Here is a 10,934-nt window from a genome sequence, read left to right on the forward strand (position 1 = left end):
AGGCCTTTCTGAATCTTACTAGCCCTTTACCAACTATTCCAAGATATCTCTTAAACTAACCTAACAATTTTGACTGTTTTGGCAGTGAGGCTGAGACCACATAAGTGCTTTTTGGGGGTTGGGAACTATCCTCAGAGAAAAGTGGTCAGTGTTCCTCATCACTGAAAGCAATGGTAACTTCAGCACTTGTATAGTCTCAGCTTCACTGCCAAAACAACCAAAAATGTCAGGTTAATTCCAGTGAGTTTCTTGGACAAACAAGTGAGAAAATCAAGCATGGAGGAGAAAAAGCAGATCACGATAGAGAAATGCTATAAGGACTTAGCCATGAATCCCATCAATATGATCCCCATGAACTTTTCTATCACATACATAGCCAGTCTCATGATCTCCATTTTCCATTTGATGGTGGACATGATACCCTGGCAGCTCAACTGAGCACTTGGAGCCACTCTGGCCATATTCAAGATCCTGGAATTCAAGTCATAAGTTCCTCCATAGTTTGGTCTACCTTACTGAGAACCTAATAGGGTTGACATTAATTGTCTACAAGTGCCAGTCCATGGGGCTATTGTCCACACATGCACCAGACTAGTTGCCTTTCCTTGAGCCCTCTGAGAGAATAGAGTTTAGTGATGGTGGGTAGCTTCTTGATTGGGGGAAAGTAGTAACCAGCATCCCACTTGGATACCCTCTGATTTTTGTCAGCTGTCCGTACTCAGTAACACCTCAATCCATTCTTCTTTGCAAAGTTATTACTCTTGTGCTGAAAAGAACCCAAAAGCTTTTCTATTTCCAAAGGCAAAAGGAAACAAATCTTAGAGGGTCAGAGATCTATTTTTTAAAAACACTATACTCAAGCCTCTGGCTTAAAATTATGTAAAGAATTTTATTTATGTTCTCAATACAGAGCAAAAAGGACAATAAAACCATAACTCCATATAAACAAGAATAGCTCCTTCAGCCTCTCCTTTCTCTATAAATTAAATAGCTCAGAATAGCTCTTGGAAAAGAAAAACAGGAAAGAAATAGTGAATTTCCTAGTGACCTTGAGGAGTTATCTAGTTCTTTGTTTTCCTCTTTTCCTAGAAAGGGACAAACCTCTAAAGAGAACAAGCAGTAGAATCAAGATTTGATTCTGACCCCAAATCCTCTCATCTAGATAAATAAATAAAATCATTTGGTGAATGTCATAAAAAGGATTTTTTTACATGATTTCTTCTCAATAAGGTTGCACGCAAGGTAGTGCTATTTACTATTATTTGAATATGTGTATCATATGTACTCATTATATATTATAAATTTAAAAATTGAGTCTCAGAAACACTCCATCTTGCCATAGTTTTGATGAATCAGGACCAAGATTTGAACCAGAGTCTCCCAATGAAGTCTCACATTCTTTCCATGGTTCCATATTACTCTTCCCTTATAGATTTGGCTGAACTAAGAACAATCAAGTTAATATTTTCTGTTTGATTATGCACCAGTAACCTCAATTCATAATTTTGGAGTTCTTTTTGATTCTTTCGCCCTCCTTTATTACCCCTATATCCAATCAGTAGGGATTATTATTGGATTATTTTTATCCATTCTATCTCCACCAAAAAACAAAAACTTTTGCATTCTTCCCCATCTCTCCATTCTTTTGACAATGACCCTAGTTCAGTCCCTCAATCTCTCGTCTTCCTGCTTCCAGTTTCTACCATCATCAATCCATACTCCACATTATGTCACTTTTTTGCTCAGGAAGCATCAATGGCTCCCTATTGACTCTAAGATACAATTAAAAGATCTTTATTTGATTATTGAAAAGTAATTAAACCCTTCACCATGTTGAAGAGGTCTATAGGTTTAAGGGGTACTGCTGGGAACCCCTGAGATTGTGATGCTGGGCCCTGTCTGAATGAACAACTCAAATCTTCTTCCAGCCAGAGGAAAAATTTATTAGTGACAAAAACATAGGCCAGGTGACACCCGTAAGCATGAGCAGGCATGAGAAAGTCTCAGCCTTTTGGGCATGAGATTCTCAGAGTCTGAATGGGGGCCAGGGTGGATTTTTTTATACACTGAAGTGACTATGGGTGGCCAGAGAAGGGGGCTGGGAAAAGACTCTAGGTAAGAATTTAGATTGGAAGGTCTAAGAGATTGAATAGACAATGGAATACATAATGAAGGGAACTAGAAGGAATCTGAATAAGGTCAAAAGGTGGGGCTAGGGCTTTCAAAGGGAGATAAGGGGAGTGGATAAGGAACCTAAAAGTTTAAGGGTTTTCTGGAGCCTGTAGACAAATGGGAGCCAGATTCTTTTTAGGGCAAGGGACAAGGGTTCATTAGAATAAGATCAAAAGGCAGAAGGCTTTCAAAGGGAGATGAGGGGCTGAGGCCTGTGCCTAAACTGCATCAATATGGCACCAACCTATATTCTTCAGACTGATTTTAGATTACTCCCTCTCACATGTTATAGCTAAATAAATATTTATTGTTCCTTATAAATGACATTCTGCCTCCCACCTCTGTGATTTTACATGGATTGATCCAGTGCCTGGAATTCTCTCCTTTCTTATTTCCCTTCCTTGGGATCCTGGATTCCCATCAAGGCCCAGCTCCCAGGTGCATCCTCCACCATTTTCCTTCAATTTATTTTTAATTTTTTCTGTATGTATTTTACATTAACTTATCTAGCTAGCTCTTGTTTCCTCCCAGTTGAATGTAACTTCCTCAAAGGCAGGGACTTTTGTCGGGTTTTTTTGTCTTTGTATCCCTAAAATTTAGAAAATATCTTTTACAAAATAGCTATTTCATAGGTGTTTGTTAAGTACATGAATGAATGAACAATCTTCCTGTAGACCTCTTTGTCCACATTTATTTTGGCAATTTATCATAAATTGTTTCATATAGAAGGTGAAATAGAGATTACCTATCCTAATAACATTATATATTTATAGATGAAGAAATAGTGACCAAAAGTAGTCATGTGACTTGGTCATTGTCACACAATGATAGAGTTGAACTCCCAACCCATATCTTATCCATATTTGGAACTATCCATTGCAAGTGCTAAATTGCAGAACTGGTTTCTTCTTGTCATCTAGTTCAGAACTTAGATTTTATATTAGTTTGCAGTGCTTCAAATATATTAGACAGCTAATGTAAATTGTTGGATTAAAATAAAGCTAAAAAAATAAATTTAATGCAAAAGTGTACATGTAGCATATTCCAAAGTCAAATAAATACAAGAAGTTTGAGGATTAGACACAGTTTGTGAATTATCAATACTATTATACTTTTCTATAAATCTGGAAACTGGAAACTAATCTAGAGAAGAGTGGATCAAAAGTTCATCTCTACTGGTCTACTTTATGTCCCATTAATACAGTCCTGCCCGTCTTCCCCCCCACCTTTTTTTATATTTTAAATTTCTAGCTTTAAAGCTTAACACATATGTTACCTACTCCATGAAACCTTCCCTGATTCTACCACCAGCAATGATCTTTCTCCTCAGCATATATACATATATATATATATATATATATATATATATATATATATCCATTTGTCCTTTTGGTACCATAATATTGTGCATTGTATCTATTTGTGCTAATGCCTTATTCCTCAATTATCATCTAACCTCCAAGAAGGAGAAATAGTTACAATAGGAAGGAATGGGAAATGCTTCTTTGAGCATATGGCATTTGAGTATGGATTTAAAGGAAGGCAAATTATTCAATCAGTGATAAGGGATAGATAAAAGCATTCCAAGAATAGCAAACAGCATAAATAAAGACAAGAAGGCTAGGATATACTGGGCATGTTTAAGAGGCAAATATTAATCCAGTTTAACTGGAACACAGAATACATATCAAAGAACATTATTAAATAAAGTTGAAAATATAAGGTTGCAAATGCTTGTTGAATTAGATTGTATACTGGCCTTAAAAGGTACTTTAATAACAGAGGAAAATGTTCAAACTTTATTCAATAGACAAGAGAGAGTCATTAAAGATTTTAGAGCAGAGGACAAGCTTGAGCAGATCAATCCATAAAGACAATGATTATGGCAGTGGGATGAAGAAAGAGGATGGGAGAAGACCTTAAGAAGGCCATCTTAATAGTGCAGGTATGTAGTAATGTGAACCTGTCCTGGGGTAGTAATTATGGGAATAGAGAGAAGAGGATATAGTCAAAGAAATGTTATGAAGGTAAGAAATGACAGAACTTGAGAACGGATTCAAATTGAAAGATGAGAGAGAGGGAAAGAAAGAATCAAAGATAACACAAAGGTTTCAAATATGGGAGACTAGGTGACTCACCAGTCAGTTTCTACTGACAGAAATAGTGAAAGAAGAAAGAGAATATTTAGAAAGAAAATAATAAACTTGCTTTGAACATGTTGAGATATATGTGCCAATGGCATATTCAGGGAGAGATCAAAGGATCATAATTTGAGACCTGGAAAGGACCTTAGAGGCCATCAAATACAATCCCTTCATTTTGTAAATGAGGAAGCAAAGGAAAAAAAGAGTCACACAGCTAGTAAGTAACCTGAGGTATGATTGAACCAATTTTATTGCCTCCAAATCTCAGCCTTATCTACCTACCCTGTTCTACTTCTCAGCAAGGAGGAGGCAGGTACTATAGGTAGTTGGAAATGCAGCTCTAGAGCTTAAAGAGAGGTCAGGATTGTAATGTTATAGACTTATAGGATCTTGGGGTTGGAATGGACCTCATCTAATATAAAAACCAAAATCCTCTCTAAAATGTCACTGATAAATGGTCAGAGAAACATTAATCATAGAGGAAATAGAGAAAACACAAATAGAGGAAAGGAGGGAATAAGCATTTATACAGCACCTACTCTGTGCCAGGTGCTTTTTACAAAAACTCTCTCATTTGATCCTCACGACAACTCTGCTGTTATTATTCCCATTTTACAGTTGAAGAAACTGAAACAAACAAATGTTAAGTGACTTGCCCAGGGTCACACATTAAGTGTCTGAGGATGGATTTGAACTCTGTTCTTCCTGACTCCAGACCCAGCACTCTATCTACTCCACCACCAGCTCATAGAGGATCACAGATTTAGAACTAGAAGACTAGCAAGTCCAACTCTCTTATTTTATAGATGAGAATCTCATGCCAAAAGAAATTAAATGGCTTTCCCAAGATCAGCAAGATTATCTAAGGCAATATTTGAACCTGGGTCTTCATGTCTACAAGTCCATTAGTCTATCTACTACATCAAGGTGAGAATCCTGGTGAGGAATAACTCTAAATCTCCCAAGGGAGCCCATTGCACTTATGGATATATGTTACATTGTCAAAAAATAAACAAACAATAACAAAAAGAAAATGTTTTCCTTATATGAAGCTGAAATCTGCCTCCTTCATACTTTCAAAAACTTCCCCCCACCACTTTTTTTAATACTTTTCTAATGTACTCATCATTACTTATTTGTTATTATGTTCTCTTAAGGTTTTAAATTGGAAAGGACTTTTGTAATCAATTATTCTGATACCATTCCTTTATAGATGAGGAATCTGAGAACAAAAGAGGGTAAATTATTGACCCAAAGTCATGCAGATCAATTGGAGCACATTTATTTTAATTCTTGTGAAAGAAATTCCTCATAACTGTGTAAAACACTTTCCCTTAAGCTCTTATCTCTGACCGCTGTGTTAAAATTTAGGATGCCCAAAACCTTTCAAAGAAAAAACAAAAGAGAAGAATCAGTCAATTATGTACTTCTCTTCAAAATGCCCCAGAAGAATAAGAAGGAGCAGACTATAGGACCACAGGATTCAGAAATGGAAGTGATCTTAGAGATTATCTAGCTCAACCTTATCACTGTGCACGTGAGGAAACTGAAGCTCGAGCCAAATGATTTTCCCAAGGTCATATGGCTAATAAGTGATGGAGAAAGGATTTGAACCCAAATGTTCTTCCTGGTCACATCATGCATTAGGTGTTCACTTCAGCATTGTCAAAAGCATTTGTGAAGCACTAGTTTATTTTGCAGTGTGACAGCACCAGGGCTCCTCTGTTTCCCCACAGCAGTGATCAATGTTTCCTAAAATGCAATAAAGGTGTCCCTGGGACCTGATTATTCCCTGCCTTCTTAGGCAGCTTCGCAGTCAGAAAATGGAAGGGCATAAATTCTCACCCTCATGGATTTGATGTACCTCCAACCTGGTAGATGTCTGAAGATCGTTTGAGTAATGATGCTTAGCTCTGTTGACTAGGTGTGTTTCTATATGGAGATGAGGGGCACATCATTTACCTTCTTCTGTCTTCAAATTCTTCATTTATAAAATATTCAGAGAAACTAAATGCCATTGTATCCTTATTGCATACCTTTGCTATGCTAAGACAAAGTAAATTCCATTATCTGGATTAGCCAATGATTTGTGAATGCCTCATTTTACCCTATCAACTAATAACTGGCCCCTAACACAAATAACTAACTATAGCTAGCATTGGGGAAACAAATACCAAATAGAAGACCAACAAAGAGTGCCTACCTCTTGGAACTTAATTTTTTCTAAGGCAATTGGTGTATAAAGACTTCAATTACCAGACAAAGTAGCAGCAAGGTACATAAATTTTGGAGTTGGAGGCCCTGAGTTCAAATTCCAGCTCTACCTTGCATAAGTCACTTAATCTCTCTATGCCCAGGAGCTAGACAGGGTAACCTTTCAGGTCACTTCCAGCTGTAATTCCATGATTTTTCATTTAGTTCTGAGTGTCTCATTTTGGGAAGGGCATTCTAAGGCTGGGGATTGTTTAGAGGAAGGTAGCCAAAACAGTGGAGAGATTTGAGATCATGCTTTATATAAGTGGTTCATGCTAAAAAACACTTGCATTAGAGAGATGAGGCTCAGGGAGAAGCATGATAGTTGTCTTAGAATGTTTAAGGAGCTGTCATGCAGAAGAACGACTAGTTTGGTTCTGTCTGTTCCCAAAAAATAGAATTAATTAGCATTGGGAAAAGATTCTTAGTAATTAGAGCTGGCCCATTTGATTTGACCACCTTGAGAGTTAGTTGGTTCCTCTTTACTGGACATCTTCAAATGGAGGCTGTGACCTGGGTCAGTTGCTTAACCTCATCTGTAAAATTGGGAACAATAATGCCTATATTATAGGAGCAATCCTGTAAACAAAGCTAAAATGTAACTTAAGTGTCATCTGTTCTAATTCCTTCATTTTCCACATGAGGAAACTGTCTTGCCCACTTATTAAATACTTTGTCCAAAGCCACACAAGTAGAAAGTGGCAGAGCAGAATTTTCATCCTGGCTTCATGACTGCAAACTTAGCATTCTTTCCACAACACCACAAGGCTGTCGTGAAGCTTGTATGAGACTATATCAACTGCTTTCCTAACCCAAAAGCATTATATAGGTGCTATTATCTGTTGTTGCTGTTATCACCTTTAAAATAAAATTTTTAATGTCAATGGATTCTGTTCCCCCTCCCCAAAGCTTTCTGAATTGCAAAAAAAGTTTACCTTACACGCTGTAATGGTTTCCAGATGTGACAAACACAAGAGTATAAGTATTATACTTCACTTCCTATCAGAACTTTCTCTATTTTTCTACTGAAATTAATATTTGATTTTGCAATTAGATCTTTGTGTTCCAACACCATTAACTGTATAAGGGAGAATGTAGCCAGTTTCATTGGTCCAAATTCCCTTCTCATTTCCATTTTAGGTCAATTGCCATGGTGGCCCACTATGTCACAGTCACATCTCTCTCTAATTAAAGTGTACCTCATGTCCCTAATATCTATTTGATCAGCAAAAAAATATTTAAAGGTTGTCATCTAATCTCTTGCTATTCCATCTTTATTTGATAACTTCATTTTTAATTAGCTTTCTTTTATTCCCAGTACAATCTGTCTTCTTTAAACCAGATTGTATTGAGTGATCTGGGACTATCTGAAGTCATTTGACAAACCTTCAACAACAAAGCACTCAATTTAAGCCAAAATAAGGTGACATCCGGTAAAATATTTATTTTATCTTGACTCCCTTTTCAATTACATATGTTTAAAGAGGCCATCAAGTCTTTTCTCATGAGAAGCAATGAAGAATAATGGATAGATATCCCTACAATCCCAAATTACCAGCTATGAAGTCCACCCACTCAAGCAAGAGCAGGAGGTACTATATGCCATTCAAAGGGCACTAAACTGGGACTCAGAAAGACCTGAATTTAAATCCTGCCTCTGATACTAGCTGTATGACCTCAATTCGTACAATGGAAAGATTACTAAGATTTGGAGTCAGGAGAGCTGAGTTCAATGTCAATTTTACCATATGCTACCTAGGTCACACTGGGCAAGTCACTTAACCTCTCTGAGCTTCAATTCCCTCATCTGTAAAATGGGAATAATCATAACAAAAGTACCCACCTGGGAGTATTCCTGGGAGGCTCAAATTGGTTACCGTACATGAAGTACTCTGAAGATTTTATAGTGCTATACAAATATTAATTATCATTACTGTGGAATGTTGTTTTATGTTTTTCACTTTCCTCTCCAGGCAGCCCTTTTGACTCTCCTCTCCAACATGATTTACTCTACAATGACTCAAAAACTTCTTCAACCTGAGTGTTCACTGGCAGTCCTAGATTCAAACATTGGAAGTAGCCTCTGTACCTGAAGACCCTTCCTTCTGATTGTCTGGTTCATCCTATTTTTTTGTTGTTGAGTCATCTCAGTTGTGTCTGACTCTTTATGATCCTATTTGGAGTTTTCCTGGAAAAGATACAGGAGTGGTCTGACATTTTCTTCTCCAGCTCATTTTACAGATGAGGAATTGAAGCAAATTGGGTTAAGAGACTTATCCAGAGTTGCAGTAAATGTCTCAAGCCAGATTTGAACTCATGAAGAGAAGTGTTTCTGATAACAAACCCAGTGTTCTATCCACTGCACTATGTAACACTTAATTCCTCCTGTTCCTCCCATTTCTTCCATTTTAAGGAGATTCCCATGCTACTCATGTCTTCCTCCTTCTCTAGGCTGTGATCCTGAATTTTCTCTGGGACTTTCTCTACAATGCCCCAGAGTCTTCTCCCACCCCTTCCAGCTTTATTTTATGTGATGTCTTTCCCCATTAGAATAAGCTTCCAAGAGCAAGGACTACCTTTCTTTCTGCTTGTACTACCAGCACTTAGCACAGTGTCTGGCACATAGTAATCATTTAATTAATGCTTGTTGATTGATATTGGCAAGTAGGTGGTGTGGCACAGTGGATAGACCCCTAAACAATTCATGAAGATTTGAGTTCAAATCAGGCCTCAGACACTTCCTAGCTGTGTAACCATGAACAATTAATTTGATTGCTAGCTGCCTCAGTTTCCTTATCTGTCAAATCCTTGTGATAATAGTACGTACTTCCCAGGATCAAAGGAGATACTATCTGCAAAGTGTTTTGCAAACTAAAGCATTACATCAATGGCAGCTGTTGTCTCCATGTATGTGACACATTCTCAAAAGTGCAGGAACTTCATGTGTCTCATGACCTTTGGTTTCTTTGTATTTATCTAGCTTTTGTTTTTGTTGTTGTTTTTCCTTAGATCTTGGAGTCAGAAAGAAGCAGGGGGAAAAACAGTACATTTGGAATCTTAGTGCCCAGGTTTTAAATCCTGGCTCTGTTAATAACTGCATAACCCTGGGCAAGCCACAGCTCTTTTTTGGACTCAATTTTTGCATCTGTAAAATGAGGGCTTTATGCTAACTACTCTCTAATGTACCTTCCAGCTCTAAATCCTGTGAGACAAGTGCCACCTTCCGTCATCTATTAATTTTTAGAGCATGCTCAGTAGGCATTCTTCTATTAGATTTAAGTTTCTACAAATACTATGTCTGGTAATTTATAGCTATCATTTACATGGCATTTTAGGGTTTAGGAAGTGTTTACAAATATTATTTCATTTTATCCTCATAACAACACCTTGGGCAAAAGGTGAAGGGAATAAACATTTATTAAGCACCTATTCTGTGCCAGGCCCTGTACTAAGTGCTATTTACAAATATCATCTCGCTTCATCCTCACAACAACACTGGGAGGTAGGCACTTATGTCATTTTACGGATGAGGAAACTATGAGGAAAGATGAGGAATCACACAGAAGTTGTGTCTTGCTTAGAGTCACACAGCTAGTAAATGTCTGAGGCCACAGTTGAATTTGTATCTTTCCAACTCCAGGCCCAGACTTTTATCTGCAGTGCCACCTAACTGCCATGATAATAATGATAAATATCTCTAGAGTTTCTTGGGACTTGGAAATAATAGATGCAATAATAAATTTTAGGATTTCCAAAATGTGTGGTTTTATCAATGGGGGTGGGAGGAAGGAAAGATATTCCTTTCACCTATGCCAATCACAACCACATCCTAGTGATCATGCCAACACAAGCTATTTGCCCCACTGGAAAAGTGCCCATTTGAGAAAGAATTTCAAGAATACCTAACAGACTATCTTTTATTTTATTTTAAGCATTTGGGGTTAAGTGACTTGCCCAGGGTCACACAGCTAGTAAGTGTCAAGGGTTTGGTCTGAGGCTGGATTTGAACTCAGGTCCTTCTGACTTCAGGGCCGATGCTCTATCCACTGTGCCACCTAGCTGCCCCACACCTAACAGACTATCAAGAGATAAATGTGAATGCACTTCAGGTGGATCCATACTAGAATAGAATGTTCCTTTGTTAGTGAAAGACCTGCGGAAAGCCCTTGACTTTGGGACACTACTGCCTTTCATCCCCAGAGTCTCAACTCTGACAATACTCCTTAGAGATATGATAGTGCATCACAAGGAGTTCCTCTGGACTTTGGAGATAGAAGATAGAAGCTGCATGCAACAAGATCAATGTTTGACTTTCATCCTTATCTTCATCTACTTAGATCTTTCTAAACAATTATAGAGATTAAT

At 37.6% G+C, this 10,934-nt stretch overlaps 1 pseudogene; it reads left to right on the forward strand.

Moving 5' to 3' along the window:
- The first annotated feature begins 351 nt into the window (after window positions 1-351).
- Window positions 352-8,662, forward strand: LOC144455448 (ER membrane protein complex subunit 4 pseudogene; annotated as a pseudogene).
- The last annotated feature ends 2,272 nt before the right edge of the window (window positions 8,663-10,934 follow it).

The sequence above is a fragment of the Phascolarctos cinereus genome, unplaced genomic scaffold, assembly GCF_003287225.1.
Source record: "Phascolarctos cinereus isolate Bilbo 61053 unplaced genomic scaffold, phaCin_HiC Scaffold_9;HRSCAF=440, whole genome shotgun sequence".
Taxonomy (NCBI): Eukaryota; Metazoa; Chordata; class Mammalia; order Diprotodontia; family Phascolarctidae; genus Phascolarctos; species Phascolarctos cinereus.